The sequence below is a fragment of the Lissotriton helveticus genome, chromosome 1_1 (assembly GCF_964261635.1).
Source record: "Lissotriton helveticus chromosome 1_1, aLisHel1.1, whole genome shotgun sequence".
Taxonomy (NCBI): Eukaryota; Metazoa; Chordata; class Amphibia; order Caudata; family Salamandridae; genus Lissotriton; species Lissotriton helveticus.
This window is the reverse complement of record NC_136057.1, coordinates 2,024,139,625-2,024,157,187: the sequence shown is the minus strand read 5'-3', so window position 1 is coordinate 2,024,157,187 and position 17,563 is coordinate 2,024,139,625.

The following is a 17,563-nucleotide window of genomic DNA, read 5'->3' as shown; positions in this document are numbered from 1 at the left end:
TCTGGAGGCCCCACTTTAAAGCAGCTAGGCACAGTAAATTGTGTCAACAACCAACAGGGCGAACTCCCAGCGAGTGCCACATGGGTCCTCGGTAATGGACATAACGAATGGCCCAACACCGTGCATAATGAGGTCTTACTCTTGGACCCTTCGACAAAGGTTGCTCAAATGTCCAATATGGATAAAATAGAGGACATGCCTAGGCCGATCAGCTCAGCACTAAGTGGGGAAACCCTCTCTACCTTCTTTTACCCAGAATACAAGTCCAAAGGTTGCCATGACATCCTAAATCGGGGTAATATCTTAAAGCTGATTAAAGCGACAGGACTGTCAAAGGCAATAACCACACAAGACATAATATCGGTAGAATTTATTGCACCATCCCAAGGCCAATAAAATGAATCCACTAAGGTCACCTGGAGCACCGCAGAGGCAATGAACAATATTCTAGGGCTAACTGATACCTTCAAGCAATGGGGGATACTGATACAACCGGGCAAGGAAGCGGGCTATCCTCACGTCTTACAGGAAAGCCGTAATGATGAACGCAGTCGTGCAGGGAGGGGTTTGGTATACTCCGTCCTCAGGGGTGCTCGAAACAAATCCCCCACTTCCGTCCGCCCTCGGAGGAATGTAAGAGAAGACGGGATCACACCAACTAGGAACAATGACGAGGCCGGTACATGGTCATGGCTGGCTGGTGCCCTGAACACAACCCGCCTCCTCCGCTGACAGCTCAGCAGGGAGGACCGCTATGAAAAGACTCCTCTAAAAATCTGTTCATGGAACATCAACGGCCTAACAAGCAAACTTGAGGATAACGCCACAATCTCCTGTCTTCGGAGTTTCGATATTCTGCTATTACAAGAGACATGGCTTATGGTTCCGCAGCACTTAGAAGGCTTTAAAACCCATCACGTTCCAGCTCATAAACTGAATCGTCCAGGAAGAGGGAGCGGCGGTCTTGCAGTATATATATCAATAAAAAATGCAGTCACCTCCTGGGACCTGTCGGGCTCTTCAAATTGTCTCCAGTGTGTGGGAATCTCTCACACTTCGTGCAACGGCCAAACTCGGAGGCTAATCTTAATGAATGCTTACTTCCGCCCAAATACAGCATCAAGGAAATCCTTTGTAGAAGAAGCTACAGCGTCAGTAGTGAGAATGCAAACAGATTCTCTAAATTCAGAAATCGTATTTACTGGCGACTTTAACATGTGGCTAATGTCAGACCTCCAAAAAAATGAGGTCACCAAATCACACGATAGCATCTGGCCTATACCACCGCAGGACCGGCCTGGACGGCACAAGGATGACCCACATGAAAATTCCCTACACGGCAACCTTGAAAATCTGGGCCTTAGAGCCTTAAACGGGCGTTATTCCTCAGACACGCAACCTCGATTTTCTTATCTATCGAAAAAAGGCACTTCATTAATTGACTATACTTTTGTTAGCCTTTCATTGCTCCAACAGATAGCAGGTTATTGCTTTGGAAACAGAACAGAAAGCGACCACTGTCCCCAAGAAATTATGCTGAGCACCTGTTTCATGCAACACGAAGAGGAAAGGGCTTTGCCATCCGAGAGTTTTACAATGAACCTCAAACGAATTAAATGCTCCTTTAAGAATCTTCAACAAGTAGCAACAGAGGCCAAACAAATAATTGAGCGCCAAAATAGGTGCCCGGATAACATAATTGCCGACTGGTCTACATTTGCAATTGAACTTATTGACAGATACGCGAAACCAATAAAATTCACAATCCAAACTGGTGAAAACCACATGCCCCGCACGAATCCTGAGATACTATCAGCAACAAGATCCATGAATCGGATATGGCGGGCCTTAAAAACAGATCCACCAGATCCCATCAAAATAATAAAATTGAGAGAGGCTCGCAGTCACCTTAAGAAAGCGAAACGTGAGCTACGCATAAGCCAATGGAATTCGTTCTGGGCCAAACTGCAGCATGACATTAAAACAAACAACTCTGCCAGGTTTTGGCGTACTATCAATAGTGTATCCGGGCGCACATCTAAAGTCGCCTCCTCGAGCATACTGGAAACAGAGTGGGTAGATTTTCTCTATGATCGGGATGCACACAACACCTATTTAAGTCTCCCCTGCGTGGACAAAGTAATACAAAAAGAGAGTGTCTGGGCATCTGTCTCGAACACTTCAAACTCCCTAACGAAGGAATGGCCCTTTGCTGATCTTAAAATGGCACCAACAAATGAGTGTTTTTAGTCTCAAAGCTATGTCAATCCTATAACAGTCCAGAAGGCTGACATAGAATTTTTTTAAAAAAGGGACGGAAGGATGTTGCACTTGGTCCAGGTGGAATTCCTCAAGCTCTGTTCAAGGAAGATGCAACCTTTTGGGCTGTGAACTTAAGCACCCTTTTCAATTCAAGCCTGCAAAATAACATCATATCGCCCTCCTGGCGTGGATCCATTCTCGCACCGATCTTCAAAGGAGGAGATAAAAAATCCCCAGGGAAATATCGCCTTATTGCTCTCATTGACAATGAAGCAAAGTACTTCGCGGGAGTGTTGCTCAACTTACTCAGGGCATGGGCGGACGACAACTCTATAATTCCTCTGAATCAAACAGGCTTCACAACAAACACCGGCACCTCAGTCAATCTTATGACTCTTTCCTGCCTGATTGACCAAGCGAAGTTCTGTTCTTGCCCACTCTATTTGGGATTTATTGACTTCCAAGCGGCCTTCGACAATGTCAACAGAAGCAAACTCTGGCAGAAGTTGTCCAGACTCGACATTCCAGCGGACCTCCTAAGAGCTATTCAACTTCTACACCAGGACACATGGGTCAGGATTAAGATCGGGGATGGCTCAAGATTGTCCCGCCCAATTGCGACGGAAAAAGGCCTCAAACAGGGGTGTGTCTTGGCTCCGACACTCTTTAACTTATTTCTAGCCGACCTTCCTGAAGCCCTCAACAAGGTTAACTCCTTCGCCCCCAAACTATCTAGCTTGAGGTTGACAAATCTACTATATGTTGATGATGTGATTTTGTTAAGTAAAACAAAGATCGGTATGCAAAGGCTCCTGGATGCTACCTCTGAATACTCAAATAACAACGAGCTTTGCATCAACAACAGGAAGAAGAAAATCCTAGCAGTTCATCCAAGTAAAGCTAAGAAACTCTCTTGGACTTTGAACAATGAAAGCATCGTCGAATCAAACTGTCAGAGGTATCTTGGAGTTATTTTTAACAACAATGAAAAATACAAATCTCACCTAGAAGAACAGAAAAGGAAGGGTGTGGCACTTGCCTTTGCAATTGGACTAATTCAAAAGAAGCTACAAGGCCCAACTCTCGCACCCACACTACAGGCCGCTCAGGCTAAAATCATTCCGACCCTAACCTACGGTAGTGAAGCTCTAAAAGGATTGGACAGTGGCCAACTGGACACAATCATTATTAAGATCTACAGATCAGTGTTCAAATTACCAACCCATACATCACTGGCACAAATTAGGTTGGAACTAGGCATCTGCAAACAACCACTGGTCAGAGCCATGTATTTTCTTATGTGCTGTCACAAACTGAGGCTATCAAAGGAGGGCAGCCTAGGGCACCATCTGTGGGCCAGTATTGACAACAACTCATGGCGAGCATGTTATGACTACTGGTCAAAAGGTCTAACAACCCTGTGCCTAAACGACCTCTGGAACTTGCACGTTAGTCAGAAGGAATTCAAAAGGCTAGCGAAAATTAGCACCAAACAACTATCAATAGTGGAAGATAAAACCACCCTTGCAAAAAGAAGCCATGGGTGGATGACCCTTCATTCCTATGCCTCGTTAATTGCACAGCCGTACCTTACCATTTCTTTCAGTGCACGAATGAAACTTTTGTTTCTTAAAATTGAGACTGGGAGTTATCAACTTGTTGATGCATTGGCCAAAATGGAAAAGAAAGCATGGACGAGATCTATGCCGACTTTGTGGGAATCACAAAGAAGACATTACACACATCATCTGTCTGTGCCCAAAACTGCTCACTGAGAGACGGGGCCTACTCAAGCATCACTGGAATAGAAAAATGATCAGAAGCTGTAGAGTGGCAGTTCTGGCCTGCTTTGATCCTAGGAACACTGAATTAAACTGTGCCCTAGTAATATTTATGAAGCGCACTGCAAAAAAACTAAGTGAGGTGCCCACTGCTCGTGACTCTCCATTGCCATAACGTTTGTCAAACCTCACCTGTCAACTGCTACCCTGACTGGTTTTTATGAACATGATATTTTAAATGAAATTGTCATCCTTTTTAAAAAAAGTTTTGTATTTGCAATGGTTTTTTCAAATCACGCAATAAATAAATAAATTAGTGGTAGCTTGTATAGGTACTTGATAATTGTGTCATCTTGTCATTTCTACTGATAGTAGAGAGGTATTGGTGAAATCACTGTGTTGACAATTTAAGGTCAAAATTGTGCCAATGTTACTTCTGCATCAGGCCAATGTGACATGAAATATACATTGCTGTTTGTAAAAATGTAATTTGGAGCTTACATTGTTGCTCTGTGGTGCCAATTACTCTCTTATGAACTATTTGAGATCATTTTCAGGGCAGTTCTTGTCAGAAAAGCTTCCTGTGAATTTAGTGAAGTTCAAAAGAGTTTCAGTACAAGTCCAAAATGTCCTTACCTCCTAAACCTCAAAGGAGAGACCCTTCTGTGGGTAAATTTGGAGGTCTGGCTGCCTCCCCTTATTTCTCTAGGAAAGGCCAAGCCCATGCTTGTCAGCAAATGTAGGTTAATTAGCCCATGAGGATTTACCCCCACACTCTCCTTTTTCAGGGTGTGGCAAATTGCCCTATTGTGTAGAAATTGGTTTTAGCCTCTGACTTGCCAGAAAAGCAATTGACACGGCCCAGCAGGGTTGGTCAACGTTTGAATCTCATTAGAGGATGACTCTGAAAAATGCTGGCACAATTAAAGTGCATAAAGGAGTATAAATATTGGCAGATTAATACTATATCTGCACTTCCAATGCGTTTTAACCCCTAGAAAGAGATGTTAATCTTCCCTCTAGGCTGAGCCAATAAGTTGTTATTTGGCACCGCTGTCACCTGCCATGTGAATGTAGTAATGTGATCAAGCAAGGCTTGGGTCCGTAACTCCCCAGACTGGACCACCTCATATTTTGAAATAAGCAAACAGGATGTCTAGGGGGGTTATTCTGATTAGAGTTGTGATAACCCATATCCCATTAATTCAAAGTTTTTAAGCTTCATTTCACTTACTTTTGATATTTCAAACACATTCATAAATCAATAGAGCATGTCTTTTCAAAGAAACTCATTGCTGTAAAGTGATGTGCTCTGGGCGGCGTAGCATACCTGTAGAAGTAGTGATATTTTGTGTTTATACAATACAGGGAGTGGGAAGCGAACTACTCACCCCTACCGGTCTCAAGACTCGTGGAGGAAACCATGAGCTCATTGCTGTAAAGTCATGTGGTCTGTGTAGTATTCCAATGTAAGTCATAGTATAATGTTAGTCTGTAATTCTACTAGAATCTAATGTTAGAATGTAGGACTGTCATGAGGGGAATCATGAAGAGTTTCTACACAGTGCTGGAGAAGATTGTTGCCTTGTTTTCTGCTCCTGTTGGTGGTTGTTTCAGGTGTCTTGTTTTCTTGTAATTAATCTACTTATTGGATCCATTGCTGTCTGCCTCTTTACTACATAAATTTGGCGATGAACGGGAGGAGGTGAAAAGAAAGTAACACTCACCAATATTTTAAAATTGGTTGTGTTGTGCTGAAGACCAATTTTCTTTGTGTAGCTGTTTCTACTCATGCCAGGATTGTCGGCTCATTGAACTGTCATCCGACTTCTGGTAGGATTTACTTTTTTGTGCTTCCTCTGCTTCTTCACTACATTCTGGTTGCTGTACTACACGTGTGTAAGTAGTGTTAATATGCGTTCATAATAACAAATGAATCATGGTCCTAGGGAGGGCATTCGCGGGACATTTATGTTTGCTATTAGAGGGCTGGTGCATGGCTTCCACCCTGTGATAGTAAATACTTGTTTGACTACTTGAAGTGAGAGGAGGAAAACCTTGTATCGCTTTAATAGAGGGGATGTGGATGGTAAAAATGGAGAGAAAAAAACGAAACAAATAAAAAAAGCAGGTCTCACCCGTTCTTTTAAATGAGGCACTTGGTGGGTAATCTTCATGGCCAATCCAATTATTATATTGCGGGGTCTCTGTAGGACTGGGGATCTTAATGTCACATGTAAGTTAGGTACCGAAGGGCACAGAGACGTTTTGCAGCCTAAGGGACCGCCACCTTCCTGGGTATTGTTTACCAACTGTTAGGGGGTTCGAGGCTAACTGAAGTCCGGTTATTGCCACACTCCAGGGCTTTATTTAAATATGCAGGGTGGGCCTCGGCAGTCCCTGAAGCCTTGGTGGTGCTAGGCAGTGCCTTATTTGTTCGGTAATCACACTGGCAGTACTTATGGTGTTATAAAGTGATACACTCATAGAACTCTTCAAGTTGTACAATTACAAAGGCTTCATTTGTCTAATAGTCAGTTAGATTATGTTTGGTAGGTGCACTCTAATATTAGATAACTTTATCTTTAAAATCTCTTATAAACAGATGATTTTTACAATAAATAATAGACAAGTGTTGTCAGAAAAAAGACCTATACACTCAGAAATTTATTTGAAACTAAAGTAACCTTTATTAAAAAATAAATAAATTGAAACGTAACTTAAATAGAAGAAACAGTATAATAAAAAAAATGGGTTGGACTACAGTGGAAGCAGCGTAGGAAACCTGCAAGAGAAAAATCAAACATAAGTATGTGTGCTATGTGGAAGAGGTAAAGAAAGGAAGTCCAAATGAAAGGACAATAGTGAAAATGGACGAGAGGGAGAAGGAGGCAGAGCGTCGGCCTACTTCACCCAGCCCTTAGTGTTTACCTTCCAGTCACCCGTTTGTCTAGGACGCTGGAATCGTGAGAAAGAGTGTGGTTCAGCCAGTCCTTAAAATGAAACACATGAGGCCAGAGATTATGGGCCGTATTATCAAGGAACGGCGATAACATTATCACCGCTTTAGCGGCAGGAAACTGCCGCTAAAGCGGCGATAAGGGCTTGATAATATGCCCTTGTGAATTCCCATAGAAGCCCAGGTTCTGGGGTGAACCTGGGCTTCTATGGGAATTCACAAGAGCATTTTATCAAGGCCATTATAGATGCTTTAGCGGCAGTTTCCTGCCGCTAACGTGGTGATAATGCTATTGCCACTCTTTGATAATATAGTCCTACATCCTTAGCTACAGGAAAATCGCTTGCATTCACCTGTGCACCCAGGGTGCTGCACCCCAGCCCGTTCCGCCGCACTGTGCTCAATTGTAGGTCTTGCACACTGAGGCGTCACTGCTCACCTGCCATCACTGGTGTGTCCCACAATGTGTTTGTGCAAGCTCCATGTCCGGGGTACGTTTGTGCGGTAGACCAGGTCTCCGGTCGGGGCGATGTCTTGATACCACAATGGAAGGTGTCAGAATGCCAAGGGCAGCATTGCTGGGTCAGCTCCCGCTCCTCCCTTCTTGAGGTAATCAATGGAATGTCTGGAAAGGGAGAAATAATTTATTGGTGGAAACGTCTGGAGGTAAATGAAGGTTTATTTCAAGCTTGATAGAAAACAGGAGTTGAGTGCATCCTTCATTTTTGAAGTTCGATCTACCAACTCTTGGTAGTTATCGTGGTTCTAAGAGGAGATGGAGTGCTCTAGAATTCACAAGGTTGAATAACTATTCGTTATATGAATGTTTATATTGAAAGGAACAGAGCTCATGCTAGAAGCATAATGTGCGTGTGTAATGCAGTGGTGGAAGCCTGTGTGCATGTACACTTAGTAAGGAGCTCCCTACAGTGTCCTAAAAGCCAACGCTACGTGTCTGTAGGGCAACGCTGCCCGCTGGATCAGGCCTACAGTATGGTCCAGCAGGTCCTTAAAATGAGACAGATGTGACTGAATGAGGTCAGAGATCACATCATTATGCACAGCAACATCGCTATTTCGCACTTGTGCACTCAGGGTGATGCACCCCACCCCTCCCGCAGCTTCGCGCTCAACAGGTGTCCATAGGGTAGCGCTGCCCACTGGCTCAGGCCTACAGTATGGCACAGCAGGTCTTTAAAATGAGACAGAGATGTGACTGAATGAGGTCAGAGATCACATCATTACACACGGCAACATCGCTTATTTGCATGTGCGCACGTTGGCTGATGCATCCCACCCCTCCTGCAGTTAGTACTCAAGAGGTGTCTGTAGGACAGCGCAGCCTCCTGGCTCAGGCGTACAATACGGTCCATCAGGTCTTTAAACTGCGACAGAGATGTGACTGAATGAGGTCAGAGATCACATCGTTACGCACGGCAACATTGGTTTTTTCGCACTTGCGCAGCCAGGTTGATGCACCCCACCTGTCCCGCTGCGCCATGCTCAATTGGAGGCCCTGTGTACCCTGGCCATTATGCTTAGCTGCTGTCATTGTTGTGTGAGCAAACACTACGGGCAGCAGTGCTCACAATTCAGATGGAGTGTTGATTGCAAGATATTGTACACCTCATGGATCCCTTTCATAGACCATGGGCAGTAGGGCCCACAAATTAGAGCCCATGTTGATTGCCAGGATGGTGTACACCTCATGGATCAATTTTTTGTTATTGCGCATTGTGATAAGCATGGTGGATGCAGCCATAGCACCTGAGGCAGTGTGGAAGAAGAGGGACGTGCTTCATCGTGGTTATCCAATTTATTCGTATGCAAAGTGGACTGGGCTTGCGTACGTCAGGCCAGCGTAGGGGTGTGAATAATTATTCAGGGGACCTGGGCGTTGTTCAGTTCCTGTCTGGCCAGGAAGTGTATTTATGTGTGTTTATTTTGTAGTTTTGACCTCGCAGAGTGGGCAATTTAGATTAGTGTAGCATGTGTCAGGAGGGTGGAATCAGCGTTAATGAGATGGTGTTTGAAAAGATTGAATGGTGAACATTACATGTCATTTTCGAGGTTATGGATATGCGCAGACACGCATGTCATTGGTGTACGGTATTATTGAAAGTGTTGCTATCGTGATGCGTACACATGTGAATGTTCTCAGATGGAGGGAGGATTAGCAGTGAGGCTACGTCATACACAGTGATAACACTCATTACAGTAATGCATTGCATGTCAAATGTGAATCTGAAAGTCTCATATATAACACACAACTATATTGGTATAGCCTGACAAAAGAGCGTACAGCAAAATAAATCTACACATTCCTGCTTACTGTTTGTCACATGTGATCTAGGAGGTGAACTTTGCCCGTGGCTCCTGATACTTCTTAGAGCTACGAATACACAGGCCAAAAGCAAGCACAATAATGTGCACACACACACGAGGGGCATCATGTAACACATATTTGTTTTTTGATGGAACGTTTGAGATGCATGGCAATCACACGTGGAAAGCTAATGTACAGAGCATGAATATTGATCAAGATGATCGTTGCATGTTGTGTGTAGCATAAGATATGTGTATACATTTCATTTCATTTCAATCTTTATTCGGTTTTAGAAACCTTATAAGATAATACATTCAGTCATAATACATCATATCACAATTTAAATACATAAAAAATATCGGGTGGATAAAAATATCGACACACTTCCTTTGCATATAATACATAGAATTCAATTCATTTCCCAGTTTATCCACTTGGGGGTGGCTTGGTCCTAGTTGGCCCCTCTAATGTACAAGAACACTGAATAGAAGTACAGAATAATAAAACAATAAGTTAAACATCTGTTTTGTTAAAAACCAGAACAGTAATACAAGCAGCACTTTAGCAGTCAACAAGTGACTCAGTAACATGGTAAACTAGCCTATTTCCTTAAGTTTTTTGGTCTTTCATCTTCCTAATCAAGGCTACGCATAAAAGGAAACGGCTCAGGCTGAACACAATCGGTTGGGCAGTGTCTCCCTTAAAAATTCTAAGTCCAACCTTAATTTGTCGGAGGCCTAACTTTTTACAGATTGGCTTTAGCCATTTTTTCCTGGCTTTAAGGTATGCTGGGCATATAAATAAAACATGGGACACATCCTCTTTCAGCCCCATCTCGCAAAACTCCCATATATCGGAGCCAGCGGCCCCGGCCAACCCCTTATTACAGTTCCAGCTAGTTGTCCTTTCTTTTAATTGCAAAATACCATACCGGAACTTTAAGTATAGGCTTTTGGCCAATGGAGGGTAAATTTCATCCATAAGGGGCTCTAATTGCATGGTCACTTTAAATTCAAAAAATCTCGAGGTTAGAGTCCCTGTTCTGGGGTTTGATAGCACTGAGTCTCTAATATAGTCCCAGTACCTTTGTTTCAAAATCCTTTTTGAGCTATTTATGAGAGAGTCAGGGTCATACCAAAAATCACTTAACCCTAGTTTTTCAAACCATTTTTTGACGTACTCTAACCATGGCAAATGCGTGATATTCCTTATAGCCAGTATCTCTTTCAATGCTTCTCTGTAATCGGTCAGCTCCTCAGTGGACCATAAGCGGACCCAATAGAGCAGCGGACGGAGAGAAGCATAGTCATCTGTACGTCGAAAGTTAAGGTCCCATAGTACGGGTGTCAGTGGTGTTGACCCAGGTATCCCTAAGAGTTGCCTAATAAAGGAATTTTCCCTTACTCAGAAAGTATCCTTTGAAGCATAAGCCCAGAGATCCGCGCCATAAAGTGAGGATGATTGCACTTTGTACTTGAATAGTTCAATGGCTGGTGAGACTGCTTTAAAATGGCTATTCTTATGCCTCTTTAAAATCGGACACTGATTTTGAGTCAGCCTTAATTTTGAGTTTGCCAATTGTGTTTTCCATGTAACGTTACTGTCTAAAATGATACCCAGGTATTTAAAATTGGGGACTTCTTCAATAGGTTCGTTATTTATCTTAAAAACTTTACTAAAACCTTTATGAGGGTTGATTGTCATAACTTTTGTTTTTGAGGAATTGATTTCTAGTTCCTTGTCGTGACAATACAAGCTAAATTTATTTAAAAGGTTTTGAAGCCCCCTGGGTGTCTGAGAGATTAAAATGGTGTCGTCTGCAAACAATAATGCCGGAACGGCTTGCCCGCTCAATTTGGGAGAGTCATGCTCGCAGCCCAAAAGAGTATCGGGGATGTCATTGACGTATAAGGAGAATAAGGTAGGTGCCATTACGCACCCTTGCCTTACCCCTTTCGCTATTTTTATCTTCTCACTGACTTCTCCGTTTGGTCCCCATCTAACTCGTGCGTAGTTATTCTTGTGAAGTCTAATTAAGATTTGAAGGATATTCCCGGGGACGCCCATCTTATTTAATGTCTTCCATAGGGCTACCTTCAAATCGACAAAAGCCACGTATATATGGGAACTTCTTATAATCGTATATTTCCAAACTAAACATAAAAATCTAAAAACCTGGTCTACAGTGCTTATCTTTAATCTAAAACCTGCCTGGTATTTTGTGTAGACAGAGTGTTCTTCAATCCAAGTGGAAAGCCGGCTAAGGACTTGCCGGTCAAAAATGTTTTGCAACACGTCAATTAAGCTGATAGGCCGATAATGCGAGGGATTTGACCTGTCACCCTTCTTGAACAGTGTTACAATCTCCGCTCCCTTCCAGGTTTCTGGGACAGGAGCTCCTCTAGCAATATCATTAGATAATAAATTGATATAAGGAGCCCAAATATAGTTCTCGTGCTTCCAAAGATCACCTGGTATTCTGTCAGGGCCTGGCGCTTTCCCTGCCTTAACTGCCTTGATTGCTTGAATTGTTTCTGTCAAGGAGAAGACAAGAGGTGTGTCATGCGCAGCCAAAAGAGGCTGCAAGCTGTCCCAGCCTTCAATCTCGCCAGAACTTTCACAAGCATATAACAAGGTGAAATGCTTGACCCAAATTTCCTCCTCTAAGAATTTATCTTTGCATTCAGTCGCCCCCCTGGTGCCTCTAGCGATGAGGCTCCAAAAGGAGGTCTGGTCTTTACACTTACATGCGTCCAACAAATCTGACCAAACCCTTTCGTCCCACTCTTTTTTGGCCATTAATAGGGTTCTTTTATACTGAGCTCTCTTAATTCTCACAATGTCCGCTGAATCCCCCCTGACCGCTGTAATTAGGTCTGTTTTAGCTCTCCGGCATTCCTGGTTATACCAGGTGATCCGTTTGTTTACTCTTTTGGGCGTTATGTGGTCTTTTTACCGCCCTAGTTAGGATCTCGCCAAGTTGATCAATTAAATGATCATGGGATTCTATCAGACAAGGATTTTGGGTAACAGTACTATTTCCTAAAAGAGGGGACATGTGCCTCACAAATACATTATAGATTTGACTAATGATTGTTGTGTCACCTAAAACCACTGGCCACTTCAGGGATCTACGGTTGTTTGCCACTAGAGGGTCCTGTGGTAAGGAAACAGTACTTTTAGCACTTTTATCAAGGGTTTTAAAGATCTGAGTCTGGACAGATAAGATCAATGGGTAGTGGTCACTTTCCGTGCGGTCATCCACCATTAGGTCAATGATCATGGGCCATAAATTCAGAGAAACTATAAAATAATCTAAATGGCTAGGATTCGCCCCTCTGGTAAATGTTGGTTTACTGGGGCAATCTGAGGGCAACCGCCCATTGCAGGCACGTAGGCCTAACTCGAGAGTCAAATTCAATAGTTGTAGGGCACTCACTGTACAAGGTGCTTAATAATTTGTGTCAACCAAGGGGATATTATTGGCGCTGTCCTCGTCCTTGTGGATGTCTTCTAGGCCTATTATAGGTTCGAAACCTCTATTAAAGTCACCACCTATAACCATTTTTGCATTTTGATCAAACCCCGCCACAATATTACTCAAATGGGTTACAACTGATGATTCTTTACACGATCGATGTGGTCTACTGTAAATATTGATCACGTAAATGCTACAACCCTTAGTGTTTTTTAACTCAAGTAATAAAAGGTCGGGATTATTTGTATCAATCTGCTTAAAGGACAGGCCACCTGTGATTTTCACCCATATTGTTAGGCCGCCAGAAGGTCTTCCCCCATTTGTGTTAACTGCGGGGATAAAAAAAGATCTATAATCAACCTTGAAATAATTCTCGAGCCCCCAGGTTTCCTGGAACATGATTAAATCCCCACTAGCCAGGTAGTCATGCCAGGCCGGATCTGAATGTTTTTTTTTCAAACCTGCAATATTCCAACAGATTATTTTTGTTATTTCTAGAACATCTAGTTTCCCTGTTACCTGCTGTTGTATAATAGACCCATTTGCATCTAAGTGTGGTGTTTGTGCCATTGTGTCAACATAATGCAGTGGCTGTTGAGAATTTTTAACAAGTGCGATCTGCTTTGGTACAACTTCAGGATGCAAACTAGGATGTGTATATTCTATGCCACATGACATTACCAAAGCCCCACCATCAAGTCAATCGCAATCAGCTAGACCAGCTAGGGCCTCAAACCTATGTGAGGTACTAACTCCCCAATTATAGGAGGAGGCCCCAAGACCCCAACCATTTACTGGTACATTCCATCTAGGTACAGGGGTAATAGGATATGCTGGATTCTGGTGAGCACCCAGCCATCCTCCGTTATGGTTGCCATTGCCTATGGGTGCAGGGGTAATAGGATATAATAAATTCTGCTGCACACCAGGCCATCCTCCGTTGTAGTTGCCATTACCTAAGGCCCCACCATTGTTAGCAGATGTGCCCGGCCCTCGTCTGCCCATTAAATTCCAATTTTGCCCTGGAGTGGTAAAACAGGGAATGTTTTGTTGATTAACTTGCCATGTGCCAACCCTATTTTTAGCAACATAGTTCGTGTCAAACATTTTGGGTCCCCCACCCCATCCATTATTTCTCGCTAACCAAGCTGGCTTCAGGGACTTATGATTATTGGCTTTTTGCGACTCATTGTAAAATAATTCTAATGTAAGGGGGATTATAGAACTACTTCTTCTTTGTGGTGGAAGAATATTGGATAGAATATCGGGAAGAGCAGCTGGATTTGAAAGATTTAATATCACACAGTCGCCCTTCCATTTTTTTTGCTTATTTCCTATCCATCTAACCCTCCTTGCCATTTTGATTTCGTCAGCCAACCGCTGTTCACCCCCCCGTGCTATCCGCATATTATTTGACAGCCAGTATAGTGCCTTACTTATTAGTGACGGTGTTGACTCGGTTTGACCCGGTGATAGGGTTGGTGTATTAGCTAGAACTAACACCAATGGCGATGCTTCAACTACAAATTGTGTTGAGTCTTCTTCGGAACTAGGGGGCACTGTAACATGTGGTGGATCAATTAGTTGAGCAATTGGGACTTCTAGTGGCAAATCATTGTTAATTTGGCCAGTTTGCGGGCATTCCGGAAGAGTTGGCCCTGGTGGGGTAACATCTGATGTTAACCCAGATTCGTTATCTTCCTTTGGACAATCGTGGCCCTTATTAACATTACTTAAGACATTTCCTATCACATCTGCTAATACATTTTGTGTACCTCCCAATTTCTTTATGTCCGCAGAAAGTTTATCAATCTTGCTAATAAGTGGCTTGATAAGTGTCTGGATTTTTATTTCTAACAGCTCTGCTGTTCTTGACATTAGGTCCTCATCCGATGTCTCCCTCGAATTGTTCTCCTCATGGTTCTGGCGAGTGCATTTTGTCTTTGGTGGTGACATAACCTTATTTTTTCCAGAACGTGCCCCCCCACGTTTGTTTTATAATCTACGACAGGCTCTAACTGCCCTCGTGGTCTGCTTTGCAGCTGGTTCATCCTCCACTTCTTCTTTTTCTTCAACCACAATGACAGCCTGTGCATCTAAGTCATTGTCCGCATGTGGCTCAGTATCCGCCACATTTGCTGCACTGGTGTCAGTGCTAACATTTACTGGGGAGTTTGTTTCATGAGCATCATTGTTAGAGTCTAATAGCAAAGACTCATTTGTTTGCAAGGAAGTGGGTGGGCTCATGGGAGGGAGAATAGGTGACTGAGATAGTCCCAAGGCACTGTCTGCACTCACTGTTTATCTTGTTGACCACTTGAACAAGGTAGTTTTCCATGGTGTTCTTTGGCGTTTCAGATCCCATGTGATTATTTCTTTTAGGCATAATTATACAAAGGGGTGTGATAGTCTTGTACCCACAACTCAATAAAATGACAAAATATAACTCTCAAAGTTTAAAAGCATATGTCTTACTTCAGCGCCTTATACAGGTATCCAGCGGGCTCAGTTCCTGCTTCGTAGTGGTGTTGTATGTGCTATCAACTTCTCATCGAAGGCCCCCTCCTCTTTCCAAGCTCCTGGACGATTCGGTGGCAGCTTGTACAGACTATTTGCCGACCCCCGTCTGGTAACTAGGACTTGGGAGGCGGTCAACCAAAGGCAATAACACTTCCACTGGCAATGGGCTGGCTGGAACTAATCCCTGGTGCTTCATGATGATTTTAGGGAGGTGGCCTAGCCTGGCCTACTCATGCCGATGAGGGCCGTAGAGGGCCCGCCCTTTGCCCGGGCTTAGCCCCGGGCGTCCAGCGACGCGGGGGTTCGCCCTGCTTTATGGCGCCCTTCGGTGCTGTGTGCGCTGTCTGCGCGCGTCACCCAACGCGCCGCCGCGAGGCCTGCCGGGTGATGTGGTTCCCGGAGCGGCAGCGCGGTTCTCTATGGCGTGGTGACTCTCGGCGGTGGCGGCGTCTGCTGGTGCAAGGCTGGTGCAAGGCGGCGTGGCAAAGTAGGTCTCCTGTGGTCTCCCCCGCTCTGCCGGGGTTCGCCCTGCTTTATGGCGCCCTTCGGTGCTGTGTGCGCTGTCTGCGCGCGTCACCCAACGCGCCGCCGCGAGGCCTGCCGGGTGATGTGGTTCCCGGAGCGGCAGCGCGGTTCTCTATGGCGTGGTGACTCTCGGCGGTGGCGGCGTCTGCTGGTGCAAGGCTGGTGCAAGGCGGCGTGGAAAAGTAGGTCTCCTGTGGTCTCCCCCGCTCTGCCGGGGTTCGCCCTGCTTTATGGCGCCCTTCGGTGCTGTGTGCGCTGTCTGCGCGCGTCACCCAACGCGCCGCCGCGAGGCCTGCTGGGTGATGTGGTTCCCGGAGCGGCGGCGCGGTTCTCTATGGCGTGGTGACTCTCGGCGGTGGCGGCGTCTGCTGGTGCAAGGCTGGTGCAAGGCGGCGTGGCAAAGTAGGTCTCCTGTGGTCTCCCCCGCTCTGCCGGGGTTCGCCCTGCTTTATGGCGCCCTTCGGTGCTGTGTGCGCTGTCTGCGCGCGTCACCCAACGCGCCGCCGCGAGGCCTGCCGGGTGATGTGGTTCCCGGAACGGCGGCGCGGTTCTCTATGGCGTGGTGACTCTCGGCGGTGGCGGCGTCTGCTGGTGCAAGGCTGGTGCAAGGCGGCGTGGCAAAGTAGGTCTCCTGTGGTCTCCCCCGCTCTGCCGGGGTTCGCCCTGCTTTATGGCGCCCTTCGGTGCTGTGTGCGCTGTCTGCGCGCGTCACCCAACGCGCCGCCGCGAGGCCTGCCGGGTGATGTGGTTCCCGGAACGGCGGCGCGGTTCTCTATGGCGTGGTGACTCTCGGCGGTGGCGGCGTCTGCTGGTGCAAGGCTGGTGCAAGGCGGCGTGGCAAAGTAGGTCTCCTGTGGTCTCCCCCGCTCTGCCGGGGTTCGCCCTGCTTTATGGCGCCCTTCGGTGCTGTGTGCGCTGTCTGCGCGCGTCACCCAACGCGCCGCCGCGAGGCCTGCCGGGTGATGTGGTTCCCGGGGCGGCGGCGCGGTTCTCTATGGCGTGGTGACTCTCGGCGGTGGTGGCGTCTGCTGGTGCAAGGCTGGTGCAAGGCGGCGTGGCAAAGTAGGTCTCCTGTGGTCTATGTGTATACAGGAAAACACTTTTCAAAAAAGCTTTCTAAGCAGAAGAGGTGTCTCTCATCAAACGCTGTAGAGAGAATGACTAAAATGTGTGGGGTCATCCAACTGTTACAATGGGAAATGTTATGAACCAATCAAATGCTTTTTTTTAAGGTTACATGGCAATCTCGCACCGAGCACGCAAGGAAGCCGCACCCGACGTGATTTTGACAAAATATATTTATCATAATATAAGTTTATTACAGTTAGAAATATATAAGTGTTTAAAATATTTTAGATTATCACTTGCTCTCATATACTCTTTAAAGTTATTGAGATATACTTTTGAGACAAAAAAAAGGGAATGGCGTACCCGGCGCAATACTATACGTCTGTGACGTAACACAGGGCCTGGCTGCGTGTACTCGTCACATACGGAAAGTGCAGCGGGCGTGACCCCATACTTACATGACGTAATGCGTGGCTTAGTACTGCGTCCCCGTCGGACACCAAAGTAGCACCTGGGGTGACTTCGTGCATATTTTATGTCATCGGATACGAAATGCACATCATTTACGAGTATAGCAATATGGTGGATGGGATTCATATGGTGATGGAGCTTAGAAGCTACTGGTATGGGAGTGCAGTTTTCAA